At 34.9% G+C, this 27964-nt stretch overlaps 1 long non-coding RNA gene across 1 annotated transcript; it reads right to left on the bottom strand.

The window, feature by feature from the left end:
* Nucleotides 1–2752: 2752 nt before the first annotated feature.
* LOC142548107 (uncharacterized) lies at nt 2753–5838 on the bottom strand. The gene is made up of 3 exons (XR_012820893.1): nt 5690–5838; nt 3300–3387; nt 2753–3201 (listed from the first exon to the last, which is right to left on the bottom strand). It is a non-coding gene; the product is annotated as an uncharacterized LOC142548107 (long non-coding RNA).
* Nucleotides 5839–27964: the final 22126 nt, after the last annotated feature.

The following is a 27964-nucleotide window of genomic DNA, read 5'->3' as shown; positions in this document are numbered from 1 at the left end:
TTCGGAGAACTCAAGCTCCTACGTAACCCCTTCTTCCTTTTGAGATGGCTGACATTAGAAGACTTTGACCTTTACAATTAATTTGCAAAAGATACAATTCAGTTTAAACTTAAACTGCTTAAATTGAAACTATTAGTCTACTCAACTACTGAATGAAGAAAGGGTCAACAATTTTTTCTGGAATAGAATGAATTACAAAGAATTCCTAGCACTTAATGATCCTCAATAATCAGATACAATATTTGGTAAAGTGTGCCTGAGTGTATGATCAGTTGTGCTTGAAATTGTAAGATGTAAGTGTATGACTATTGTTCTTGTAACTTGGTGTCTTCTTAAATTCTTGTCACTATTCTGCTCAACTGATCTTCATTGCAATTATAGAATTCAAACTGCATTGATCAAAACCTCAAAAAAATCTATGTTGATGTGTCTTTTGTCCAGGTCATCATTCTCTGACATCCGTACAAGATGTATTGCAGTTGACTTTGGCTGTGTCAGCAAGTACGAAAAAACTTATCTAATAATCAGTTTGTCCCTCTAGTGTAAACTAATGTCCTTGAAAATTAATAATGATCTATAAACTGATAGCTTGATTCAATTTTAATAACAATAAATTTTGCTCTAAGTCAATTTTGCTTCACTAGTTCACTTTAGGTAAACAAGTTTAAATTGTTGACATAGTCAGCTCTGTTTGGTTTGAATGATTCAAATAGTCTAGTTCAGTTATCTAACATCTGTTTAGCTAAGATAAATTTTGGCTTAAATCATTTGTTGACACAAAAACATAAATGTTCCAACAAAGACATATTGATCGAGTAAAAATCATCTAACATTTAGTGGATAAGGGTATGAATGACACAATTATGGAACATTTCATGAGAAGTGAGATGAGAGATAAACTTGTGGCAAACCTTGAACTGAAACACAACCGAGAATTATAATTTTGACAAAAACACTACACACCTTTCATTGTCCTGATCGATCCTAGTTAAAGTCCTGAGTATTTAACTTTTAGAGAAATGGAATTCATTGATTTCTCGAGTGCATTTATTTTAACTGAGTGTGATGAGTTTTGGTGGGTGAATTTGGGGTGGATTGTATGATGATGAATTGAAAATCTAAATAATTTGTATCTCTAAATTTTGATCCAGGATGATCAGTATCTAAAGTGGGTGGGTTAATAAAAACAGAATGTAATGTCGTTTCGCATTAAAAATCATTTTGTTTTTATGCTTATTTGGCTTGTATGCATCCTATTTTTACAATTATTTATTTGAATTAAATTTGTCATGTAATGTTGACAAAAGTTTGAAATATGAAGAAAGTTGATCAAAAAAGTAAAAAAAAATGAATGGCATGTAAACAAGGCTCTCGAGAATTGCCGAAAAAGATCAAGAAAAAATGGTCAAAGTTGAACCTAGTTCCAAGTAAAAACCCAAATTCATGTGTTTGACGTGGATTAAAAACTTCTGAAGTAGAAAAATCTGACACACCCATGCTCGTGTTGTGAATCGTGTTATCTCGTGCCCAAACGCAGCGGAAGTTTTAAAAATTTTAATTTTTGACATTCAAAATATTGCTTAAGCACTCATATGGTTTTAAACGAATAAACATACAAAGGATGTTTAAAACTTCTACCTTAGTGAATTTTCACTTGGCTCCAGCTACGCCGGTACAAGCGAACGTAGCTCTTGTTGTAAATCATACGTACGTTTTTCAAATCTTTTTTCTTCAATCTTCAAATCAGGTCCGTGATTTGATTACTTGTTCCACTTCCAACTTGCACTAGAAATTCTATAAGGATTTTATGCAGAGATTGATATGAAGCTGCCGAAAACAAGGAGAGTGGGAAGAAGTGGCTTTTTTCGAAAAATCCCTTGGCTTGGAGGCTAGGGTTTCGAAACTTGAGAATGAATTAATGTTTTTAACCCTAAGCCTACTACACATATATATATAAACTTAGGGCTCATTAATTAAATTAAATACTTAATGATCTTAATCAATTAATTATTCTAGTCCAAGTAGTTTCTTTAATTAATTAATCTTTTAAATTCCAATTAAGAACCTTGATAATATATATTGATTTTGCACTTCTACAAGCCCATTATACATACTAGCCACCGAGGCACACGCGTTGCGTGTGTCATGAATATATTGAGCTAATATATTAAACATTCATGAAATTACAACAGCATGACACCGAAACACTTTGTACGTGAATCATGGAAGGCAATGGATTCCAAAACTTAAATAAATCTGTCAAACTCAATTTGTTACCTTACATGATATAGGTTTTGATATCAAAAAATAATATTTCTTTTGAAGCCGCATTATCATCTCATGTGAAATAATGATAAATTTCAATGTAAAAGAAGTAAACAAATAGTCAAATGATTTTTCAAAAAATATCATAATATCGTTGAGCTAAAATATATTGAGTATAAAAACATCAAATTTGTATCCTAAATTCAGCTAATAAATTGAACAAAAACAATTAAAATTGTTTTTATCTTTAGACAATGTATATGCTTAAGTTAAACCCTCTATGTTCTAGCATATTAATAAAATAATATTCATTTATCGAATCATACCCAAGTACACATAAATGTACAAAAGAAATAGAGCAATCTATTAAAGCGTGCTATAAAAAATTGACATGACATAACAAAATATAAACTACTGCTAGGATTTCGCTAAATACATGGAAAATAAAGTAGAAATTGACAAACTCCTTTTATTTGACAAAAAAACCAAAATAATGTAAGTAGATTATTTCACAAAGATTAACAATACAAATTCTAGCAATAGTGGTAGAATTAAATCATTTTCGTAAGACATGAATTTTTGAAAACCTAAGGCGTTTTTTTATTTATGGAGACTATTGATTGGATTCCTGCCTCCATGATCCGCGTTTTCCATGTATGAATTGTCAGGTTTAAATACATATGCAGCAAATATTCAAATATGACATATCAGTAAGGATGCAAATGTGCCATTTAAAAGTTCAGGTTTTGAGATCAGAACTCTGCTAGATCTCGAAACATTTTTGTTTAATCTACCAACCAAAATGTTAATTTGTCTATAAAGATTATAATAAAACAATGTTTAAGAAGCTTTAAGATAATGATTTAGTGACGCTGTTAACAATATGCGAGAGATTAGACCATAAGACCGTGAAGCTTGTAATAAATACATTATCACCTGCAATATCAAATCAAACAAACGTTTTTTTATATGATTACTGATATAAAGCAACATAATAAATCATAAAATAAGCTTATTCATTGTTAAAAACAAACCAGATGAAGATGAGGGCGAGTATATCTGTTCCATTGAATTGAGTATGACAATTCTACAAATAACTTGTTTGCAACCAGTATCCTTCGGCTTTTGAGGAAAAATCACAAAGTCAAAACCAACAAAATAATTAAACTTAAACCAATAAACAGAAAATCGTAAATAATATATTTACCCATAAGACAATAACCAAGTACTTTTTAAAATTAATTCAATAGATATAGAAATTCTAATATCCATGCCAAAAATGGTTATCTGGTAGACTTGATAAGAAAGAGGATGAAAAATAGAACAACATGGATAAATATAAAATTATGGTCACTATTCCATAGGGATCAAAATAAATAATGAGGATTTTATGATATTATTATTTTTTAACGAAAGAACTCATAATAAAATCTGAACTTGATCTCTTTCAGCTTCACCAATGAATGGACAAAAAATTCCATGTAAAAATCCAAAAGAATTTATGTGTTACTGTCTAAATTAATATGGATTGATAAAGAAAGATAAAAATGTAATCATTAGTACATAAAGGAGAATGTAATAATGAGATTGCTCGGTAATATGCAAACATGATTTGAATAAATAAATCAATTTGTTAAGCTGTAGTGATGACCTAATGAAAATGATCTTCAATTGTTCACAAACATTGACTTTGCTCCCAAACCAACAGAATCTGGTTTCCAAGCTAATTGTTAATCATTCCATCAATAGACTTACAGTTTAGAATAGAACAAAAAATTTGTGCAAAAATTGGAATAAAGAAAACACATATTTACCTGTGGAAGGATAAGCAATCAAAAGATTTTAATGTCGTATCCAAGATTGTTAATGACAGAGGAAGCATCCAACCAAAGACAATCAATAATCAAACCGAATGCTCATTCCCAGTTATGTATATTTTTAACAATCAATCAAGTACAATAACAGCAAGGATAGAAGAGGGTCTTGACACAAAATATGATTAAATTCATGCATTTAAGTTTTTGTTTATTAGCTGCAGAAATTGTAAGAGGAATTTAGTTGTGGTGCAGAGGCCGTGGAATTCGAGCCATTTTGTAAGATTCAATTGAGACTAATTAAACAATTTTAAGTTTGCTACAATATGTATAATTCTTTAATGAATCAAATATTTTATTTGCTGCTTTTTAATGACCAAGAATGATGGTATGTTTCATCAAAACAACTATAAGTGAGAAGGCACACCCTTCAGTCCCATCGAGATATAGCGAAAAAAAACACTTCAACATTGCACCTCAGATCATAAAACCAGTTCTGAACAACATTTAAAACTTGTTGTAGCTTATCACAAACATTCATATTTTAAAAGTATTATTTTTCATCTTAAATAAGAATCGGGTTGACCCGTCTTACGGAAATAAATTCGCGACATCAAATTAAAAGAAAACCATACAGAAAACTTTTCCACTAAATATAAAAATGTGAGAAACCCAATAAATTCATATGTTCACCTTTTTAATTAAGAATAAAATCCATGATCTTAGCTTCCTTGTAAGATTTTAATCTGAATTGTTTCCTTTCCTCAAATATTCACCACTGGCATAAACTTTGTTTCATCATTACTACTACTTTGAAACAATGATGAGGCGCTAAACAATCAAACTAATATTAGATTTCACTAAAATAAAATAAAAAAAACTACACACAAATATATAGTAATAGTTCTGCTTGAGTAAATTCTCAAAAAACCTCAAATAACAATTACTATTCCTCGAGCAACACAACCAGAGTATAAATGAGAAATGACTTAAAACTTTAGAGCACAAATGATTACTCGGTTCAATTTACAGGGAATCCAATTACCACATTAAATTAATTACAAATCCAACCCATATTTTTTCTAAAATTCGAATCAACCAAAATAATCAGTGTCCTTGTTAAAAAATAATAATTTTAATTAGCTATTAAAAAATGTGTACAGTGTATTGAACACTTTATTTCTACAAACAAAATAAATCAACAAATAATATCATTTTAAAAGTATTATTCTACCCACTGCCACCAGCAATTGAATGCAATTTTACCTTCACGATTGCAAAATCGCAAATACCGGAAGAGAATAAGCTCAAATTCATAAAAATACTCGGATTTCAAATTTAAGAAAATATATTTTTAGTACTTTATGATCCGGGATTTCTGGTGAAGGAAAAAAACGGAATCATCTTAAAGAAAACGACGCAAACAATCTTGGACCGATCAAAAAAGAGAACATGTACAAATAAACTATAGTCCAAACGGCACAAACGTTAGGGAAAATGGCACAAACATCACTCAACAAACTGAAAATAATTTATTCTAGTTAGACAACAAAAAACCTCCATCCTAAATGCGTACACAAAATTAAGAAACAAAAAAATAAGGTTCTTACCGTCGTGTGATAGAAGTTTGGGAGAGGAGATTTAACTTCAAAGAGAATGTGTTGTGTGATAGAAGTTTGGAGGGGAGATTTAACCTAGATCTGAAATTGAAAATAAAGAATGGAGTTATAGTTTCTGAAGAATCGTTGGAGCGTGTAAAACGTGGAGAGATGGAGTGAGGGTAATTTAGGTACTTCAAAAAATAGACCAAGACACCGTGTATTTATTCTAAGATGCCTAGCTTTAATAAATAGTAAAAGATATTATCTCATCTGCAAGATCAAAATGAACGGACGATTTTGATAAGATCAATAATATAAAGCGACATATTAAATAACAGACCATAAAATAATTCATTGTTAAAAACAAACCAGATGAAGATGGGGGCGAATAGATTGATCCATTGAATTGAGTATGCCATTTTTACAAATACTTTGTTTGCAACCAGTATCCTTCAGCTTATGAGAAAAAACACAAAGGCAATTCATAATCAATAAAAAAATTCAACTTAACCAACAACAAAAAAATCACAAATAATATGTTTATCCAATAGGCACTACCCAAGTACTGTTTAAATTTGATTCAATAACTATAGAAATTATATTAGCTATGCCTAAAATGGTTATTCGGGAGACGTGATAAGATAGACGATGAGAAATAGACAATCATGGGCAAGATAAAAACATGGACATAATACATGGTGCCACATATAGCTGAATGTTGTTGAACAAAGATAATGGAATTTATTAGCATCCCCCAAAATCTAACGTTGAAACATGTAGCATGTATTTAATGATTATCGTAACTATTTGTACATAATGTTTTTTTAAAAAAATTAGAATAAAGAGAGTTGACTTACTCACACTTAATTATTCTCAATTAGGTAGCAATACATCTTTGAAAATCACGTTTCTTGTGAATACATCAAATTGACGCTCTAAATTTCCATCTTTTGCCAAAATTTTTGTAGAATTTTGTGAGAATTCTCTTGAAAGTGCCACATATAGCTGACCATGGCTGAACACATGGTTACGCAAAAATATGCCAATATTTGGGATTGTTTGACCTTGAGATTTGTTTATTGTCAGAGCAAAACTAAGCCTTATGGGAAATTGTCAACGGGTCATGTAACGCCCCGAAAATTTAAGGTCCACGCGAACCACATGCGCAAATTATTAAATTATTTGTGCATTTCAATTAAATGTTTTAATTGTATTAATTAGTTATGTTGTACATATTTGCAAGTTTAAATTATATTTTTCTACATGGTTGCATTAAAACGTATTTTTATAGGTTATTCGAGTTGCGATCGAGGAAACGGAGACCGAGGGCTGAAAAACGTAAAATATTTTTATTAAATAATTATGTTTAATTATTTAAAATATGATTGTGGGTTTTTCTTATAAGGGGTTTTAAGGTGATTTTTATACGCCGGAACGTAAATTTTATCGGTGTTGGTTTTGCATTAAAAATACGAGCTTTTTGGCAAACCGGCTAATAAATTAACAAATTTGTTTAAACAAAAACCTTGTTAATATTTTATTAAATTCTAATTAAGGCTAATGGGCTTAATTTAATGGCTTAATAGGCCTAAGCCTAGTTAGCAAATTAATTAGCTATTTAAAAGTGGTAATCACCAAAAACCTTTCACTTTGCAATTGGAAACACACGGCCACACACTTCTAAATTTCAGAAACTCTCCCCAACTCTCTCAGACCCCACGGCACACACACGCTCACAATTTTAGAAGAAAATTCGAAGGATTCAAGGAGAAGATAGCCAAGGTTTCACTTCGTTCTTCGTCGTCAACGTTTTTTTATCGTGCGTTTAAAACGCAAAGGCACGCCATACATCTCCTTTTCTCATCCATCATATCATATTATTGTTTTAATTACTGTATACATGAAGAACATGGATTTATTTTTCAGTATTTTCGGAATAATGCATGCACACATGAGGAAACATGAGATTTTTTATGCAAATTCATGATTTTTATGGGCTAGAATGGGCTGCCATGATTAGTACTTGTTAGGGGCATGATTTTTACGATTTTAAAGGTCCTAGGATGCACTAATAACGTTGCAATCAAGACACTATCATTCTTAAATCTGAAAGGAAACTTACCAGTAAGGGCCGAGAGATTGGGTTGTCTTCATGGGTTCGATTTTGATGCATGGGGCTTAGGGGCTCGACCAGATCTTGACGAGGACTAGTTTGGGACGTGGCTAGGTCCTAGGAAGAGTCCTAGCATGGCTAGGACTCGTGTACCAGGCTAGGGAAGAGTCCACGCTGCATAGGACTCTTCCCGTAAGGTGATGGTGGTCGGCCGAGATTTTCAGGGGAATGGCTCGGTTGATGGCTGGGCTATTTGGTCTTGGTGATGGTTTGGGACGGTCCAAAGAGGGGTAGGAAGGGTCAGGGCTCATGGTGGAACGAGCAAGAGTCCACGCGAAGTATCACGCACGCACGCAGGGAGCTAGGGAGGGGCGCAGGTTGCTGTCCTTGATTCAGAAGCTTCGCTGCTTGGGTCAGGGGCTGGGCTAGGCTTGGGTCGGGTCTGGGCATGGTCCAGGGATGCTAGGGTCAGGTGGGGCTCGGTGGTTAAGTGCTGGAAGGGTCCTAGAGTCACTAGGAGTTTTTATACAAGAGTTCATCCTTGTGCGCTAGTTTGAGTGAGTTTCCAGGAGGTTTTTGAGCAGGCCAGGGCTGGTTTTATGGTCTGGGCTTGGTCAGGAAGGTCTCCAGGTGGGTTGGCTAGGTTTTGGCTCGAGGTGGCTCGGGCGTGGCTTGAGTAGATTAGGAGATGGCTCGGTGCGTTCAATAAAGGGTTAAAAACAAAAATTAAAAGGCTAAAAATATATCCATGGGTCCACGGGGGTGGCTCATGAATTGGAAGGGTAGAATAAATCATATAAATGCTATGTTTAAAATTTGGGATTAAAATAATGAGTTTTTGGATTTATTCGTGATTTAATCGCCGCACGACTCGCTAATTAACGAATTAATTGAAACGCCTAGTTTTAAGCTTTATAAAATTATGGAAAATTAGATTTAAGCTTAAATAATTATTAAAAAGTCTAAGTTTTGAATTTGAAAATTTTATATTAAGGTTGGTTTAATTCGGCATTAAAACGCATTAATACGTCACATTTAAAGATTAACTTAAAAGTTCTCGATTTAAGACAAATAAAAATATGAGAAAATTCTTGTAAGCTTAAATAATTATTTGGGACATGTTAGAGTCAATGAATTCAAGAAAATATCAAAATCGAGGAGTTTTACGTTTAGGGGTAAAACGGTCTTTTTACACCTAAAAATTAGTAAACGTCATGGCAATGCCCTGAATGCTGTTTTATGTGCTAATATGATTATTTTCTATAGTTATGGATGTTTATGAAATTTTTATGTTAAAATGATATTTTAAATGTTTATGAGATTTTATATGTTAAAATGATATGTTAAATGTTTAGGGAATTTTATATGTTTATGATTTAATATGTCAATATATTATTTTAAATTTTTGAGGTTTAAATGTCATTTAAAATGTTTATGAAATGTTCATGATTAAATTATGGTTTGTAAATGTCTATGGGATTTTTATGATTTAAGAAATACATTTAAAAGACATGTTGCAGGCTTGGTTTCAAAAACGAAAATGTTATGTTATGCATGATTATATAAAGTGATGAGAATGTTAAACGTTGAAGGAAGTGAAGTGATTGTGACTAATTCGTTAATATTGGAGACATCGTGAGGGCGACGATCCCAGTGGGAGCCCGACGATCGTGTTTCCATTAATACGAATATGACGATATGAGGATATGAGGTTTGAGGTAAGAATGAGAATATCGTGAGGGGAGAAGGCCTCAGAGGGAGCCCAGACGATCGTATTTCTATTCGATGAGGATAGGCCAGGGCCCAATTGACCGGTGAGAGTGTTGCTGGTGTCCCCCGCCGCCCAGTACTGAGTTTTCATGTAGATGGATCGATCGATTTTTGAGTTTGAGGAAAGTCAAAATTAACGATCTGAATTCAACAAAGGTAAAGGAAAAGAAAAAGGAAAAATGTTTATGATCATGAAAAAGATTTTATTTTATGTCATGTTGAGGAAAAAGAAAGGAAAATGCTAAGGTTTATGTGATGCATTTCATGAAAATGTTTATACTTAAAGTTTATGCATCATTATAAGAATGTTTCTATTTAAAGTTCATGCAACATAAAAGGTTTGGGAAAATGTTCATGTTTGAAGTTTATGCATCTTCATGAAAACGATATTTTAAGTACAAGTACTTTTCACTGTTATATGTTGACTGTATTACGTATTACTTGCTATAAAGTTGATGGTGTGTTGAGTCTTTAGACTCACTAAGTGTGATGGATGCAGGTGAGTTTAAGGGAGGACTTGACGGATGATTTGACTGGACTGAAGGCGCACACAACCCGAGGACCAGCGCTTTTACTTTTTCGCATTTACGATTATGATTCATGATTTACGTTAAGGATTTTAAGACTATTTATTTATGCTTTTTGAGAGATTTTTGAGAGGTTTCGTATGGGCTACACTTTTCAAACTTATTGCTTTTCAGGTTTGATAAAACAGTTGACGATTTCATTTTTATGACTATTGCACTTGATTTTAAAAAAAATGCTAGTTGGTTGGTGTTTCATTTTTAAAGGATAAAATATTTTATAAAAATATTTTCATGAGGTTTATGTATATGGCCGAAAATTGAGTGTTTAAAAAAAATTTCTAGTACTTTTAAAGCAATAAAAAGGGCAGACTGTTTCAGTTGGTATCAGAGCAAAGGTCCTGTAAAGGATTGTGTCATCATCATAGCCAGAAAGATCAGTCGTCAAGCCTCAATTTGTAAGTTTACATGCTTTATATGATTTACATGTTGTTACCTGCATGACTACATGAATTATATGTTCAGGTCACATGTTTAATAGCTTCATGATAATGTATGTTTTATATGCTTTAGAATTTTTATACGTGATACAATATGAAATAGGAAATTATTTGATTTTAACGCATGTTGGCTTCGTGGTGGAATTGGACTATGTTGATTTTGGGTTTAGTATTGACGTGCTACTTTTTGGGCTATAAATTAATCGTGAATATTATGAATTCTTTTGGGACACGTAGATTTTCTAAGAAAATATTTATGATTCGTGGTTACTAGTTGAATTAATTTTGAGAATTACTCATAAGGAATGAGGATTCGAGGATATGTAACGACTTTGGGAATAAAAAAAATGTATAAATTGGGATTTTAAGTTTTGTTGAAAGGTAAGATTGGTTATAGAAATTGATTTTGGGAAAATAAGCTTAAAATTTTTGAAATTATGTCATGGGAAAACTGTAAAAGAAAATTAAGAATACCGAAAACTTATGGGTTAATCGTAGGATTTTCGAAATTAAGGATCAATTAAGATAATTTTTGGGAAAATTAAGAAGTTATTTTGCAATTTCTAAGGAATTTGGGAACTAGTTTAACAATAAGTGAAAATTGAATGGGTTAAATGATAAGAATTTTCGATGATTTAGATTTTTAAGAATATTTGAAACTTTGGGATATCTTGGGTTATAATGTTATAAGGAATGTTGATAATGGGTTTTTAAGGATGAAACAATATCAGGCTTGAAAAATGTAAGCATTAGCGGATGCGTTTATGGATTTTAAGATTGAAATTTGATAAGTTGACGAACATTTTGGGTATAAAATAATAAAAGTAATATACAATAAGTATGGTCATCTATATTTTAGGGAATTGTAAGAAAAGTTGAAATTTGAGGTTATAATAGTAACATCACTAAGTCATTACGGATCTTTTTAAGTTGCAATTCGAAAATAAGGATTTAGAAGGAAATAAAAAATTTAATTGGGATCGAGGAGACATAAGGACATTCTAGAGCTTAAGTTTTATCAGAATAGCGCAGCGGAAGCGTAGATTTTCGGGAAACAAGAACTAAGTCTAAACTTTGGGTTATTAAGGATAAGCGAATTTCGAAGACTAAATTCAATTTAAGGGGGGAAGATTGTAACGCCCCGAAAATTTAAGGTCCACGCGAACCACATGGTCAAATTATTAAATTCTTTGTGCATTTCAATTAAATGTTTTAATTGCATTAATTAATTATGTTGTACATATTTGAATGTTTAAATTATATTTTTCTACATGGTTGCATTAAAATGTATTTTTAAAGGTTATTCGAGTTACGATCGAAGAACGGAGACCGAGTGCTGAAAAACGTAAAATGTTTTTATTAAATAATTATTTTTAATATTTAAAATATGATTGTGGGTTTTTCTTATAAGGGGTTTTGAGGTGAGTTTTATACGCCGGGACGTAAATTTTATCGGTGTTGATTTTTAATGAAAAATACGAGCTTTTTGGCAACCCGGCTAATAAATTAACAAATTTATTTAAACAAAAACCTTGTTAATATTTTATTAAATTCTAATTAAGGCCAATGAGCTTAATTTAATGGTTTAATAGGCCTAAGCCTAGTTAGCAAATTAATTAGCTATTTAATAGTGGTAATCACCAAAAACCCTTCACTTTGCAATTGGAAACACACGGCCACACACTTCTAAATTTCAGAAACTCTCCCCAACTCTCTCACACCCCACGGCACACACACACTCACAATTTTAGAAGAAAATTCGAAGGATTCAAGGAGAAGATAGCCAATGTTTCACTCCGTTCTTCGTCGTCAACATTTTTTTATCGTGCGTTTAAAACGTAAAGGCACGCTATACATCTCCTTTTCTCATCCATCATATCATATTATTGTTTTAATTACTGTATACACGAAGAACATGGATTTATTTTTCAGTATTTTCGGAATAATGCATGCACACATGGGAAAACATGAGATTTTTTATGCAAATTCTTGATTTTTATGGGCTAGAATGGGCTGCCATGATTAGGACTTGCTAGGGGCATGATTTTTACGATTTTAAAGGTCCTAGGATGCACTAATAACGTTGCAATCAAGACACTATCATTCTTAAATCTGAAAGGAAACTTACCGTAAGGGCCGAGAGATTGGGTTGTCTTCATGGGTTCGATTTTGATGCATGGGGCTTAGGGGCTCGACCAGATCTTGAGGAGGACTAGTTTGGGACGTGGCTAGGTCCTAGGAAGAGTCCTAGCATGGCTAGGACTCGTGTACCAGGCTAGGGAAGAGTCTACGCTGCATAGGACTCTTCCCGTAAGGTGATGGTGGTCGGCCGAGATTTTCAGGGGAATGGCTCGGTTGATGGCTGGGCTATGTGGTCTTTGTGATGGTTTGGGACCATCCAGAGAGGGGTAGGAACGGTCAGGGCTCGTGGTGGCTCGAGCAAGAGTCCACGCGAAGAATCACGCACGCACGCAGGGAGCTAGGGAGGGGCGCAGATTGCTGTCCTTGATTCAGAAGCTTTGCTGCTTGCGTCAGGGGCTGGGCTAGGCTTGGGTCGGGTCTAGGCGTGGTCCAGGGATGGCTAGGGTCAGTTCGGGCTCGGTGGTTAAGTGCTGGAAGGGTCCTAGAGTCACTAGGAGTTTTTATACAAGAGTTAATCCTTGTGCGCTAGTTTGAGTGAGTTTCCAGGAGGTTTTTGAGCGCGCCAGGGCTGGTTTTACGGGATGGGCTTGGTCAAGAGGGTCTCCAGGTGGTTTGGCTAGGTTTTGGTTCGAGGTGGTTCGGGCGTGGCTCGAGTAGAATAGGAGATGGCTCGGTTCTTTCAATAAAGGGTCAAAAACGTAAATTAAAAGGCTAAAAATATATACATGGGTCCACGGGGGTGGATCATGACTTGGAAGGGTAGAATAAATCATAAAAATGCTATGTTTAAAATTGGGATCAAAATAATGAGTTTTGAATTTATTCGGGATTTAATCGCCGCACAACACGCTATTTAACGAATTAATTAAAACGCTTAGTTTAAGCTTTATAAAATTATGGAAAATTATATTTAAGCTTAAATAATTATTATAAGTCTATGTTTTGAATTTGGAAATTTTATATTAAGGTTTGGTTTAATTCGGGATTAAAACGCATTAATACGTCACATTTAAAGATTAACTTAAAAGTTCTCGATTTAAGCCAAATAAAAATATGAGAAAATTCATGTAAGCTTAAATAATTATTTGGGACATGTTAGAGTCAATGAATTCAAGAAAAAGTAAAAATCGAGGAGTTTTACGTCTAGGGGTAAAATGATCTTTTTACACCTAAAAATTAGTAAACGTCATGGCAGTGTTCTGAATGCTGTTTTATGTGCTAATATGATTATTTTCTATAGTTATGGATGTTTATGAAATTTTTATTTTAAAATGATATTTTAAATGTTTATGGGATTTTATATGTTAAAATGATATTTTAAATGTTTAGGGAATTTTATATGTTTATGATTTAATATGTCAAAATGTTATTTTAAATGTTTTGAGGTTAAAATGTCATTTAAAATGTTTATAATATGTTCATGATTAAATTTTATTTTTAAATGTCTATGGAATTTTTCTGATTTAAGGAAGACATTTAAAAGACATGTTGCATGCTTGGTTTCAAAAACAAAAATGTTATGTTATGCATGATTTTATTAAGTGATGAGAATGTTAAACGCTGAAGAAAGTGAAGTGATTGTTGAAACGTCTGCTTATTCGTTTTCTTAAAAAATACTAGAAATTTTTTTTAAAACCTCACATAGCATCGGCCGAACCATAAAATATTTTTGACATCATTTTAAAAATAAACATCCAACTGCCATTTAAAAATCCAAAGGAAAATATTTTAAAGCATAAAATCGTCAAACATTTTACCAACCTAAAAACATTATTCGAAAAGTATAGCTCATAGTATAACCTCTCAAAAATCTTTCATAACATAAATAAAAGACGTAAAAAATATCTTTAACATTACTTAAAATGATAAATCATAACTAGTGCGGAAAACTAGCGTCGGTCCTCGGGTTATGTGCACCTTCAGTCCAGCAAAGTCAACCATCAAAACCTCCATTATCATATTCATAATCAATATCACCTGCATCAATCACACCTAGTGAGTCTAAAGACTCAACACGTCATATTTTTGATAACGAGTAATACGTAATACAGATAACATACAACAGTGAAAAATACTTGTACTTAAAATATCATTTTAATGAAGATGCATAAAAATAAACATTTTCGTAAAAATTTCATGATGAGTAAAACTTTTAAATAAAAACATTTTCATAATATTATGCATAAACATTTTCATATAAACATAAACATATTCATATTTATATCAACATATTCATGTCCTCAGATTAACATATTCATATTCATGTTCGTGTATGTTGAATTCAGATCGTTGATTGTGACTCGTATTCTTAAACGTTTTGGGCGATGGATCCATCTAAAGAAAACCACAGTACTGGGCAGCGGGGACACCAGCAACACTCTCACTGGTCAACTGGGCTTTGGCCTACGTATTAATATATTCGTATTCGTATCACGTATTCGTATTCGTATCCGTATCCAAGGAAACACGATCGTCGGGCTCCCACTGGGACCATAACCCTCACGATATTTCCAACATGTAGTAGTCACAATCCCTTCACATCCTTCAACATGTTATCATCACTTAATAAAAATCATGTATATACATATCGTTTTATTTTTGAAACCAAGCATACAACATATCTTTTAAATGTCAAAGATTAAACCATAAAAATCCATGAACATTTATAATAAACGTTTTAACATATAAAAATTCACAAACATCCATAATCATAAAAATAATCATATTAGCATATAAAATAGCATTTAGGACACTGCCATGACGTTTACTAATTTCTAAGTGTAAAAAGATCGTTTTACCTCTGGATGTAAAATTTCCTGTTTTTGACATTTTCTTAATTTCATTGACTCTAACATGTCCCAAATAATTATTTAAGCTTACATGAATTTTCTCATATTTTTATTTAGCTTAATTCGATGACTTTTAAATTAATCTTTAAATGTGACGTATTAATGCGTTTTATTCCCGAATTAAACCAAACGAAAATTATTCAAAAAGTGTCGTTTGTTTTGCAACTTTTTATGCATAAAAATAAAATATAATATGATGTGCTGATGGTTTGAAAGAAGAATAGGCGTGCCTTTGCGTAATTAACGCACGAAAAACCGTTGACGATTTGCGAAGAACGGACAAGAACCTTGGCTTGAATTTTCCTTGGCTTCCCACGATTTTTCTTCCAAAACTTTAAGTGTGTGCCATGAGTTTGGAGTGTTTTGGAGGAACAAAATTGAGTGGCCGATTTGTTTTGAGGGTTTGGGGATGGTGATTATACATTTTAAATACATAAAATTCTACTAATAAGGCCTTAAGTCTATTAAACATAAGTTAGGCCCATTAAAGCTAGATTAGGATTTTATTAAATTATTAAAATGATTTTGGTAAAGATAGTTTGTAAATTAAATAGCCGGGTTGTCAAAAAGTTTGTATTTTTGTTGAAAAACCAACACCGATAAAATTTACGTCCCGGCGTATAAAATCACCTCAAAACTCCTTATTTTAAAAAATATGAAAGGCCATCAACCATATTTTAAACAATTGAAAATAATTATTTAATAAAAACATTTTACGTTTTTTCAGCCTTCGGTCTCCGTTCTTCGATCGCAACTTGAAAAATCCTTAAAAATACAGTTTTAATGCAACAATGTAGAAAAATATATATTAAACATGCAAATATGCACAACATAATTAATTAATGCAATTAAAACAATTAATTAAAATACAAAGAATTTAATAACTTGCGCGCATGTGGTTTACGTGAACCTTAAAATTTTCGGGGCGTTACAATTGTGACTAATTCGCTAATATTGGAGATATCGTAAGGGCGACGGTCCCAATGGGAGCCTGACGATCGTGTTTCCATTATTACGAATATGAGGATATGAGGATATGAGGTTTGAGGTAAGAATGGGAATATCGTGAGGGGTGAAGGCTCCTGAGGGAGCCCATTTATGGGAGAATGACCCAGAGGGAGCCCCGACGATCGTATTTCTATTCGATGAGGATAGACCAGGGCTCAGTTGACCGGTGAGAGTGTTGCTGGTGTCCCCCGCCGTCCAGTACTGTGGTTTCATGTAGATGGATCCATCGACTTTTGAGGTTTGAGGAAAGTCTCAATTAACGATCTGAATTCAACAAAGGAAAAAGAAAAGGAAAAGGAAAAGTGTTTATGATCATGAAAAAGGTTTATGTTATGTCATGTTGAAGAAAAAGAAAGGAAAATGTTAAGGTTTATGTGATGCATTTCATGAAAATGTTTATGCTTAAAGTTTATGCATCATTATGAAAATGTTTCTATTTAAAGTTCATGCATCATAAAAGGTTTGGGAAAATGTTCATGTTTGAAGTTTATGCATCTTCATGAAAATGATATTTTAAGTACAAGTACTTTTCACTGTTATATGTTGACTGTGTTACGTATTACTTGCTATAAAGATGATGGTGTGTTGAGTCTTTAGACTCACTAGGTGTGATGGATGCAGGTGAATTTGAGGGAGGACTTGACGGATGATTTGACTGGACTGAAGGCGCACACAACCCGAGGACCAACGCTTCTACTTTTTCGCATTTACGATTATGATTCATGATTTACGTTAAGGATTTTAAGAATATTTATTTATGCTTTTTGAGAGATTTTTGAGAGGTTTAGTATGTGCTACACTTTTCGAACTTATTGCTTTTCAGGTTTTGTAAAACAGTTGACGATTTCATTTTTATGAAAATTGCACTTGATTTTAAAAAAAATGCTAGTTGGTTGGTGTTTCATTTTTAAAGGGTAAAATATTTTATACATGAGGTTTATGTATATGGCCGAAAATTTAGTGTTTAAAAAAAAAATTTCTAGTACTTTTAAACCAATAAAAAGGGCAGACGTTTCAGGTCAACTCAAATGGTAATCAAGAATTATCTTCACTTTTCAATGGCATTATATGTAGAAAGAATTTAGTACCCTTGTGAGGACCTGTTATGATATCGACATCTATATAATTTTTACGAAGACTGCGGCATATTAATCTTGTTCCATTGCATAGACCAAGTTCGGGCGCAACATTTCTTAAGAGCATGACAGGACTTCCTACTTTCAATATGATCCTACGTGGTGGCAAACCACTTGGACTAAGGAAATTCAAAAATTCTTCTTGAAAAAGGTTGTGATTGTCGTCTTCTACACTATCCCAAGAGGTATACTATTTTTCCTCTCCAGGAAACTTGAGAATGAGCATTTGATTAATATTATCGACGTCAACATTTTTTGGTGTGATGATGGCTCTATCAACCATATAGTGTTCATCGTTCACATGATTTCTCATATTAGGAAAAATATAATCAATCAACATCTGAATTGATTGTTCTCCTTCCCATGGTATGATAATTGAATCTGGTAATTTTATGAAATCACCATTCACAGTATGTTGCAATCCATCACCTATGCGCAAGAGAAATTGCGAGAACTCAATATCTTGAGTAGATCTCATATTTTGTTGAAGGTGTATTATCTTTACGCAATGCCAGAATGATGACCTTGAAATACTTGCAGCAATTTGTTCTGCCTTTGACTTTCGTTTAACAACCGGTAACACTTGTCGAAAATCGCAACCAAAAACCATTGTCTTCCCTCCAAACGCTATTTGATTTTCCATAATATCTTGGAAACTCTTACTGACGATTCAAAAGCATAGCGATTTGCCATTGGAGCCTCTTCCCATACTATAGCTGATGCACGCCTTATTAGATCTGCAAGTTCTGTCTGCTTTTTTATTTGGCACAATGTTGATGCGGTTGGTCTAAGTGGAATTTTAAAACGTGAATGTGCAGTTCTTCCATCTTGCAACAATGTCGCAGCTATTCCAGATGTTGCTATCGCAATTATAATTTTACCCATTTTTCTCAAATGTGCCAACATTGAGCGGTATAAAAAAATCTTACATGTACCTCCTGGACCATCAACGAAGAAAAGTTTTGATTGGTTATTCATAATACTTTCTATGATGGTGTCAAACGCAATCCTTTGCTGAGCATTCAAACGTTCAATAGATCGCAAATCATCATCAAAAATCTGATAAGAAAACTTATCCTCAATTATTTTTGGTAGCGTTGTGTCTTCTAAAAACTCAACACTTATTGATGGAAAATCAAAATCATCAAATTTTTTTTTTTGTATTGATGCAACAACCTTCGTATCTCAAGCAATAACTTATTGATGATTAAGTTACTTGATGAAATTTCTCTACCATAATCTTCACACATGCAAGGATGGAACTCATCCCAGAGTTCTCGAATTGTTGTTGGTTGAATACCAGTATGGATACAAATAACCTTCTAAATGAAGATGACATTTTAAAAGAGCGTGCTTCTTGCAGACAATGTTTTACATAATCATCCTGTTGAAGAAGTCCTCTAATTTGAGAAGACTCCTTAAATGTTGAATATGTTACCCCCATTCAAAGTCATCAGATCTTCAAAAGATGTTGGGCCCCTGAGATGGTTTAAAAGGATACGGAGATAAAACCTCTCACCTTCAGATGGCGACACAACATATACTCTACCAACCACTTTATTGTTGCTTCTTCGACGAATCCATTTTTTTCCGGATTTTATCCATGTGTAATATTATGGAAATTCTCGATATAAATACTTTTCAGTCAAGTCAGGATCACAATTTATTTTGAAAAATTCTGTAAGCATAGTCTTCGAGTTGTCATCATCTACTATTATATCACTTACATGTTGTTGGGGGTGAAAATAAACCAAATGTTGGTTTGGTGTATGTAGTTGTAACATAATGACTGAAGGATACATCCTACTGAACGCAAATGAGAAAATTCGCCACAATGCTTCAGGCGCACAAATCCACCTTCCATCCACGTATTATTGGATTTCATCACAAGTTTGCCCATTTCATAACTCTAGTGCGACCCGATCAGGACCTTTATGAATATACTTGTATATGTACTTGATACATTTAATCCCTCCACATACTTCAACATTAATATGACAATCATATTTTAATAAAAGCCACGGATTGTATGGGACAACCCAAGCATTATCAATGAAGACGTTGTCCTTGTTGGTAATTGATACTTGGCCACCTTCACGTCTTCGATACAAAGGGTATGAATCATTTCCTCGAGATGTGTATTCAACAAATGACTTTGGAAATTTCTTCTTACATTTACTATTTACCATGCATGGTTGTAATGCCCGAGATTTATTTACTGTAATCAGACGTTGATTAATTGATAGAATTGAAGTTGTAGGAGCTTGAGTGGAGAACCGGGCGTCAGCACAATGCAAGATCAATATTTTGTACAGAACTTTTGGCGCCCGAGCGGTAGAAAAGGACCTCCCGAGCGCCAATGCACCACAAGAGCATGTTTTGGGCAGAAAGTGTGGCGCCCGAGTGGTAGTTAATGACCGCCCAGTGCGCCATGTGTTCAGCAAGAACATATTGTGGACAGAACGTCCAGGCATCAAGCCGAGTAACCGAACAGAGTGTTCGGCGCCCGAGCGGTAATTCTCGACCGCCCGAGCGCCAACTAAGATGAATGAAAAATATGACACGTATCTTACACATCCAAGCTGATATATATAAATGCATCCCTTTTGAAATTGAAAGGAAAAAAGAAAGAAGAAACAGAGAAAGGAAGCACGAGAAATCCTCCAGAAATTCTTACGCCTTTATATTTCGATCCGTCCGTTAGATTTTCAATCCGACTTCAGTACTGAGTTTCTATCGACGAGAGCTTTAACTGGACGTAAGTTTTATTATATTTTGTGGTGATTTGAAATTATGATACTGCCAGAATAAGATATGATCCATATATGTTGTCTTTGCGATATCATACATTGTATAATTGAAGTCAGATCGAAGAACAGACTGTTTATGCAATTGTTATGATTTTCAGAACTGATATGATAGAGATTGTACAGATTCGAGAGTATGATCAGTTATTGTTGAGATTATGAGTTATACTGATATTAGGAGTCGTGTTATTATATCTGTAATGTTGAGATTGACGGAGTTATTGAGATTGTATTCTTATGCCGTCAAAACATCAGTAGATTGATTTTGATCAGATTCAGTATTGATTGAGATTGTATCATGATATCGTTGATATGAATCAGATTATGTTTGATTTGAGTATTGATCAGAACAGGTCTTGAATTAAGTTAGACATTGATACAGTGTATTCGATATTGTTATTGCCAGATTGATTTGACAGGCAGTGAGTTCGAGACTTCGATAGAGTCAGATCGACAGAACGAAACGGAAGGTATAAATTGATGTTGATGCGGGATTGCACAACTCGAGTTTGATTTGACTTGAGTTTCCCAAAATTACATACTTAACCTTATTGCATTGATATCTGCAATTGAATAAGATTGATATCTTTGATATATTGATTTATGTATTGAGTCATAGGCGGATACGCCTAGTCTTAGACGATTGATCTCGTGACAGAGGTACCCGATAGTGATGGAATCGTCACTGGGCCATTGCACATTGTCACAGAGGTCTGGCAGAATATGCCAGGGCGGATGTGCATAGTCTGTGGCGGATTTGCCAAGACGCCGGATGTTTGGTCGTACTGATATGTTGGGGAGTAGAGCAGCTCCTATCTCTGAGATTCGATACGGAAAGGGCCAAAGTCCGTGGATAGGAACGTACCACCACCCCGATTGGGAGTGTAGGTGGGTGTATGTTCTTATTCAGATCGGGATCCCTAGATTAGGATGAGTCGAGTCAGAGTCTAGGAATCACGGAGTGTGATTCGGAGTTTGTATTGCTTCATGTTCCTGATTTTGATACATGCTATGAATATCTGTTTCATGCTGTTATATTTGTTTATATGAAATGCATGTATACATGGTTTATACTGGGAATGTAATTCTCACCGGAGTTATCCGGCTGTTGTCTTGTTTGTATGTGTGCTTGAAAACAGGTGGGACATGATCAAGATCAGGAAAATGTTGAGAGATTATAGTCAGCGTGGAGATCCGGGCCCAGAAGCAGAATAGGATTCAACACTGGATGTATAGTCGTTGAACCTAGTTGAGATAGTGACATGTAGTACATGATTTGTACTTTACTCTTGGCATGTATATCGAATAGATTACTGTTACGTTTCCGCATTTATAATTTAAATAGAAAAAAACTTAGTCCCATTTTTCTTAATTGTTATATTTGACATTAATAATGATCAAGATATGAATTAGCGTCCGGGTCCCCACATCAGGTGGTATCAGAGCAATAGGTCTGTAGACTTAGATATGAGCTAGTGAGCGGGGTAGAATGAGTCTTCTTTCCTTGCTTTTGAATGCTAGCATAATTTACTGCTTTAATACATGTTTACTGTTTTTTTGAAGATACATGTTACCTGAATATCTGAGTTGATTTGGTAATGTGTATTATTTGAGAATGAATCAGAACCGATTCTTGATCAGAGGTAAGCTGATCCTAAAAGGACTGAGACGGATTTGTCTCATGTGATTGCTAACTCTTGTGATCATCAGATATATCTCCTCGAAGAATCCCAGAACAGGAATAGTATCTTGATTGATCTGATGGATGTGTCAGAAACTCCGACGAAAATACAGTTGAAGAGGTTTCAATCATTGACACCGCCGATTCTGAGGAGTACTTAGACAACTGTTGATTGTGAGAGCTGGATAGATGATATAGAGATACTGTTTGATTCACCTGAGTACCCAGATGAACGTAGAGTTAAACTGATTGGGCATCAGTTACAGGAGGTCACAAAGAGCTGGTGGATTGCAACCAAGGAAGCTTTAGAACATCGTGGTACAGTGATTACGTGGGGACTCTTTAAAGTGGAATTTTATCGAAGGTTTTTCCCAGTTTCGTACCGAGAAGATAAGAGGGCAGAATTTGAAATTTTGAAACAGGGTCAGCTAAACATTGAAGAATATGTTGCTCAATTTTCTACCTTGCTACGTTTTGCTCCTAACGTGGCTGAGAATGATGAAGTTTTGACTGATCAGTTTGTTAAAGGATTGAATCCTGAGGTATTGACATTGGTCAACACAGGACGACCCTATAATTTTGCTAATGCTCTGAGTAAAGCCAAGAGAGCCGAAGCCAGTCTGATGAGACAGAAAGGACCTTCGTTTGTGCCTCAAGCATCGAGACCACAGCAAACACCTCTCGGACTTGAGACTGGTAGTAGCAGTGGTGGAAAGAAAGACTATTTGAAAGCTCGAAAGAAACAGTTCAAGAAGTTAGGAAGCGGTTCGTCTAGTTCTAGTGGTTCTGGCCAGAGTTATACAGGACCTTACTGCAGCACTTGTGGAGGGAAGCATTCCACAGAGCAGCGCCGAGGAGTGTTTGGCACCTGCCGTATTTGTAGACAGCATGGACATTTTGCGCGAGTTTGTCCCCAGAGAGATACTCAGAGGTCACAGGGTGCCGAGTCATCTGGATCAGTGACCCAGACTGATAGACCATCATCTATTGTTTACTTTTTCCAACCAACCCCTACTCTGACACAACCACGGCCAGAAAAAAGGCAAAGTGGTGACAGTGACCGAGGAACAGATCCAGGATGCACTTGATGATATAGTGACAGGTAACTGTTCTTTTGTGATTATTCCGTGTATGTATTGAGAGATTCTTGTACATGCTATATATGATTTTTGAATGAACTGCATCGATGTATGCTTTATCTGTTGAGTCAGTGTATGCTGTAATATTTTATCTCTTTACCGTTTGGGGAGAGTTTTGATAGCAGTGAATTCTGTGAAACATCGTATACTACAGTGAGATGAGAATGAAACTGAGTTAACTTGTATTGTACTTGTGTTGTCTGAGTATGACTACATTATTGATATTGATATACTGATCAAGTACAGAGTTACCATAGAATGATTCCGGAAGATGGTAAGATTCGGACCTGAAATGGCCGAAGCAGGAATATTATACGGTAATGATTCTAGATTGAGAATTCCTTTGATATTTTTATTATCTATGACTCGATCAGTATAGAAAAGAGCAGAGGGACTCTTTATGTATTCAGTTGATTTACTGAAGTTTAGTCCATCATTGGCTGATTTGCCAGTGACATGAGAGTTACTGATGTGTTCCCTAGATGAGACTCCGGGTTTGATTCCAACCAGGGATATTGATTTCAGCCTTGACTTGATACCAGGTATTGTTTGATTTTAAAACATCGTACCGAGTGATACTGATTGAATTGAAGGATTTGAAAAATCAGGTAGAAGATTTACTAGCCGAGAGTTACATCTGATTGAGTGTTTCTCCTTGGAATGTATCAGCTATGTTTGTGAGTTGATAAACTCTGTGTTCAGAATATTTTGATGATTCTCTGATTAGTTGATCTATGATATTTTGGTATATTCGAAGAATATGACTGATTTTGTTAAATATCTGAGTATTGCATTGAATATTCTGAGAACTGGAAAATTGTATACTGAAACTGTTGAATTGGGAATCTTGATTAAGACAGATTGTATTCAGGGCTTGTTATATCTGAAGATGATATATCTGTTGATCTTAGCACAGTGAAGCCGTGATTAGTTAGCTTAGAACGACATCAGTGTCAGAAATTTGTAGCTGCATGAGTTTAGCAGGCTACTGTATATGATTGTTATTTTGAATTACTTGAGAATGATTATTTTCTGGAGCAGTATTTGATACAGATTGTATACAGTTGAGATTCTATACCGTTCAAGCCGAACCAGAGCTGATTTTAAGAGTTAAAACAGTTCAGAAAGTTGATCAGAATGGGCAGAACTTGATATCGATAGTCAGAGCAAGGTATCGATCAGAATATCAGGTATGTGATACTACATTGTATTTGAATAACCGATGGGTTATGCCAGATATTTCGGATTTGGGATGACAAGATATTGTCAGAAGTGCACAAAATCGATTCAACATTCCTACTGATGACTGAAAGATATATGATAATTTGAAAAGACAGTTTTGATAAAAACAGATGAGATCAGATGTGGCAGAGTTTGTACTGAAATGTATGAATTGCCGATAGATGAAGACAGAAAGAATAGAACCAAGAGATTGGTTATATAACTTATCGATCCCTGAATGGAAATGAGATTACATTTCCAGGGATATCGTGATGAAGCTACTGCAATACTCTCGAGATTGAGTATCAATTTGAGTTAAGAATGACAAACTGAGCAAGTTTGCCAGTTTTATTTCGTACATGTAGACGTACAGATATGACTAGATTACCGAGATATCTGTCAGAAAAGTGATCAGATTACACAGAGTGCCGAAAATTAATTATACCAGACCATGATTTCGGTTGACTTTGCACGTTTGGAAGAGTGTACAGCAAGAGTTGGGTACAAGGTTATATCTGAGTACCATACATCATCCATAGACTGATGCAGACTATCCAGACACTGGAAGATATGCTTAGAGCGGTAATGCTTGATTTAGCACTAGTTGACAGGATTCATTGTCACTCCGTGAGTTTCGTTCAACAGTAGCCATCAATTGCATATTGAGATGAAACTTTTCGAAGCGTTGTACGGTAAATGGTATAGATCCCCTCTTTATTGGGATGATATCTCTGAGATTCCTGAGATTGGACCTGACATGATCAGAGATATGACTGAGAAAGTGAAGCTGATTCAGAAAAGAATGACGACAGCTCTGAATAGACAGATTGAATATGCCAACGTCAGACGACGACCGATGGTATTTGATATAGGAGATTGAATATTGAATTGATTTAGCTTAAACAAAGTTGATGGCAGATAACGATGTTGATTTGTTATGAGCTGTTGATTTGTATATACGGATATTGTATAGCCAGTATTTGAGATCGATTCCATCAGAGTTACTCCCAGATGTATGGTGATATGATACTTCTTCAATGATTATTCCAGATTGGAATCCGAGTCAATGGAAGAAAGATAATTCAGAATGAAGACTATTCCGTTGTTGAAAGTTCAAAGGAATGGTTAGGGCATCAAGGAAGCTATTTGGAAGACAGAATCTGAGATGAGATAAAGATTCTAGAATTGTTTCATTAAGGGGAGTTTTCTTCTTAACTTTTGTATATCTCCTTCTTGTATCTGATTTAGTATCTGGTATGAGTACCTGTGATATACGAGTTGATTGCTTGTGATTTCGGGGACGAAACCAGATCTTAGGGGGGAAGAAATGTAATGCCCGAGATTTAATTACTGTAATCAGACGTTGATTAATTGATAGAATTGAAGTTGTAGGAGCTTGAGTGGAGAACCGGGCGTCAGCACAATGCAAGATCAATATTTTGTACAGAACTGTTGGCGCCCGAGCGGTAAAAAAGGACCGCCCGAGCGCCAATGCACCACAAGAGCATGTTTTGGGCAGAAAGTGTGGCGCCCGAGCGGTAGTTAATGACCGCCCGAGCGCCAGTGTTGTAACGCCCCGAAAATTTAAAGGTCCACGCAAACCACATGCATATAAATTATTAAATTCTCCTGTATTTTTAATTAAATGTTTTAGTTGCATGAATTAATTATGTTGTGCATAATTGTATGTTAAAAATATATTTTCTACATTGTTGCATTAAAATGTATTTTTAAAGGTTATTCAAGTTGCGATTGAGGAACGGAGACCGAGTGCTGAAAAATAGAAAATGTTTTTATTAAATAATTATTTTTAATTATTTAAAATATGGTTGTTGCTTTTTAGTATTTTTGAAAATAAGGGGTTTTGAGGTGATTTTATCCGCTGGGACATAAATTTTATCGTTGTTGGTTTTTCAACAAAAATACGAACTTCTTGGCAACCCGGCTATTAAATTCACGAACTTATTTTACCAAAATTATTTTTAATATTTTAATTAAGACTAATGGGCCTAATTAAACCCCTTAATAGGCCTAAAGCCTAATTAACTATTTAATTAGTGTATTTAATATATTAAAGCACCTAAACACTACACTTTGCATCCAACCACACGGCCACACAATTCACAAATTCTGAAATTCTCCCCAACTCATTGACACGGCACACACAACAATTCAAGAGGAAAAATTGAGAATTTGCCAAGGGAGATTCAAGACAAAGGTCTTGCCCCATTCTTCGACGTCGTCAACGAATAATCGTGCGTTTAAAACGCAAAGGCACGCCATATTTCTTCCTTTTCTCATCTTTCACACCATAGTAATTATTTAAAATCGTTTTGCATGAAAAACAAGCCACACATCATAATATTTTCGCAACTATGCATACCCATGTTTTGAACTCATGATTTTTCATCCAAAAAACTTGGATAATATGTGTTTAAGGTGCACCCATGATTAGGAAGGGTTAGGGTCATGTTTTTACACATGTTTAGGGTCCTAGACACACACACAAAATGCTACAACATGATTAGAATCAAGCTGGAATAGCCTACTGAAAACAAAAAAGAAAAGGGGCCGAGAGTTGAAGGGTTGGGTGCATGCGTGTATCTTGTTGCCTCGTTCTTATGCATGGGGCTTGGGGGCTCAACCAGGTCAGGGTGATGGGTCCTAAGGGTCTTGGTCTAGGGTCAGGAAGGGTCCTAGCCATCGCGCTTAGCCTTGGAGGAGTCCCATGGGGAAGGGACTCCTCGCGCGATCTAGGTTTAGGGACAGCAGCCAAGGGGGCTTCCTTCTGGGTCTGGGTGGCTCAGGGTAGGTTCATTAGGATCCTATAGTCATGGGCAGGGGTCGGGCTAGGTGCTTGAGTGGAGTGGTTAGCCGGTGGCTCGACTGGAAGTGGGTTGGCGCAAGTGAAGTAAAGAACGCACAGGGTGTTTCCGTGATTCAGAAGCTTCGCACGTGAGTCCCAGGGCTTTGGTTGGTCTGGGCGTGATCTGGGCGTGGTCCAGGGAGGGTTAGGGTGTGCTGGGATCGGTAGTGGCTCAGCTGGTAGAGTCCTAGGATAACTAGGAGTCCTAGAGCAACTATGAAACTCACACACACATGTACAGATTTTGGGTCAAGTTTCAGGTAGGTTTTGAGCGGGCCAGGGGTTGTTTTTTGGGCTGGGCTTGTTCGGTAAGGTCCCTAGGTGAGTTGCCTAGGTTTTGGCTTGAGGCGGCTTGGGCGTGGCTCGAGTAAATTTGGAGATGGCTCGGTGTGTTCGATAAGGTGTCAAAAACAAAATTAATAAAGCTAAAATTGAAATTATGGGTCCACGGGGGTGGCTCATGACTTGGAAGGGTAGAATAAATCATAAAAATGTTATGTTTAATATTTGGGATCAAAATATCGAGTT

The sequence above is a fragment of the Primulina tabacum genome, chromosome 6 (assembly GCF_025594145.1).
Source record: "Primulina tabacum isolate GXHZ01 chromosome 6, ASM2559414v2, whole genome shotgun sequence".
NCBI lineage: Eukaryota > Viridiplantae > Streptophyta > Magnoliopsida > Lamiales > Gesneriaceae > Primulina > Primulina tabacum.
The sequence above is the reverse complement of the archived record's forward strand: the minus strand, read 5'-3'. Positions and strand labels throughout refer to the sequence as shown.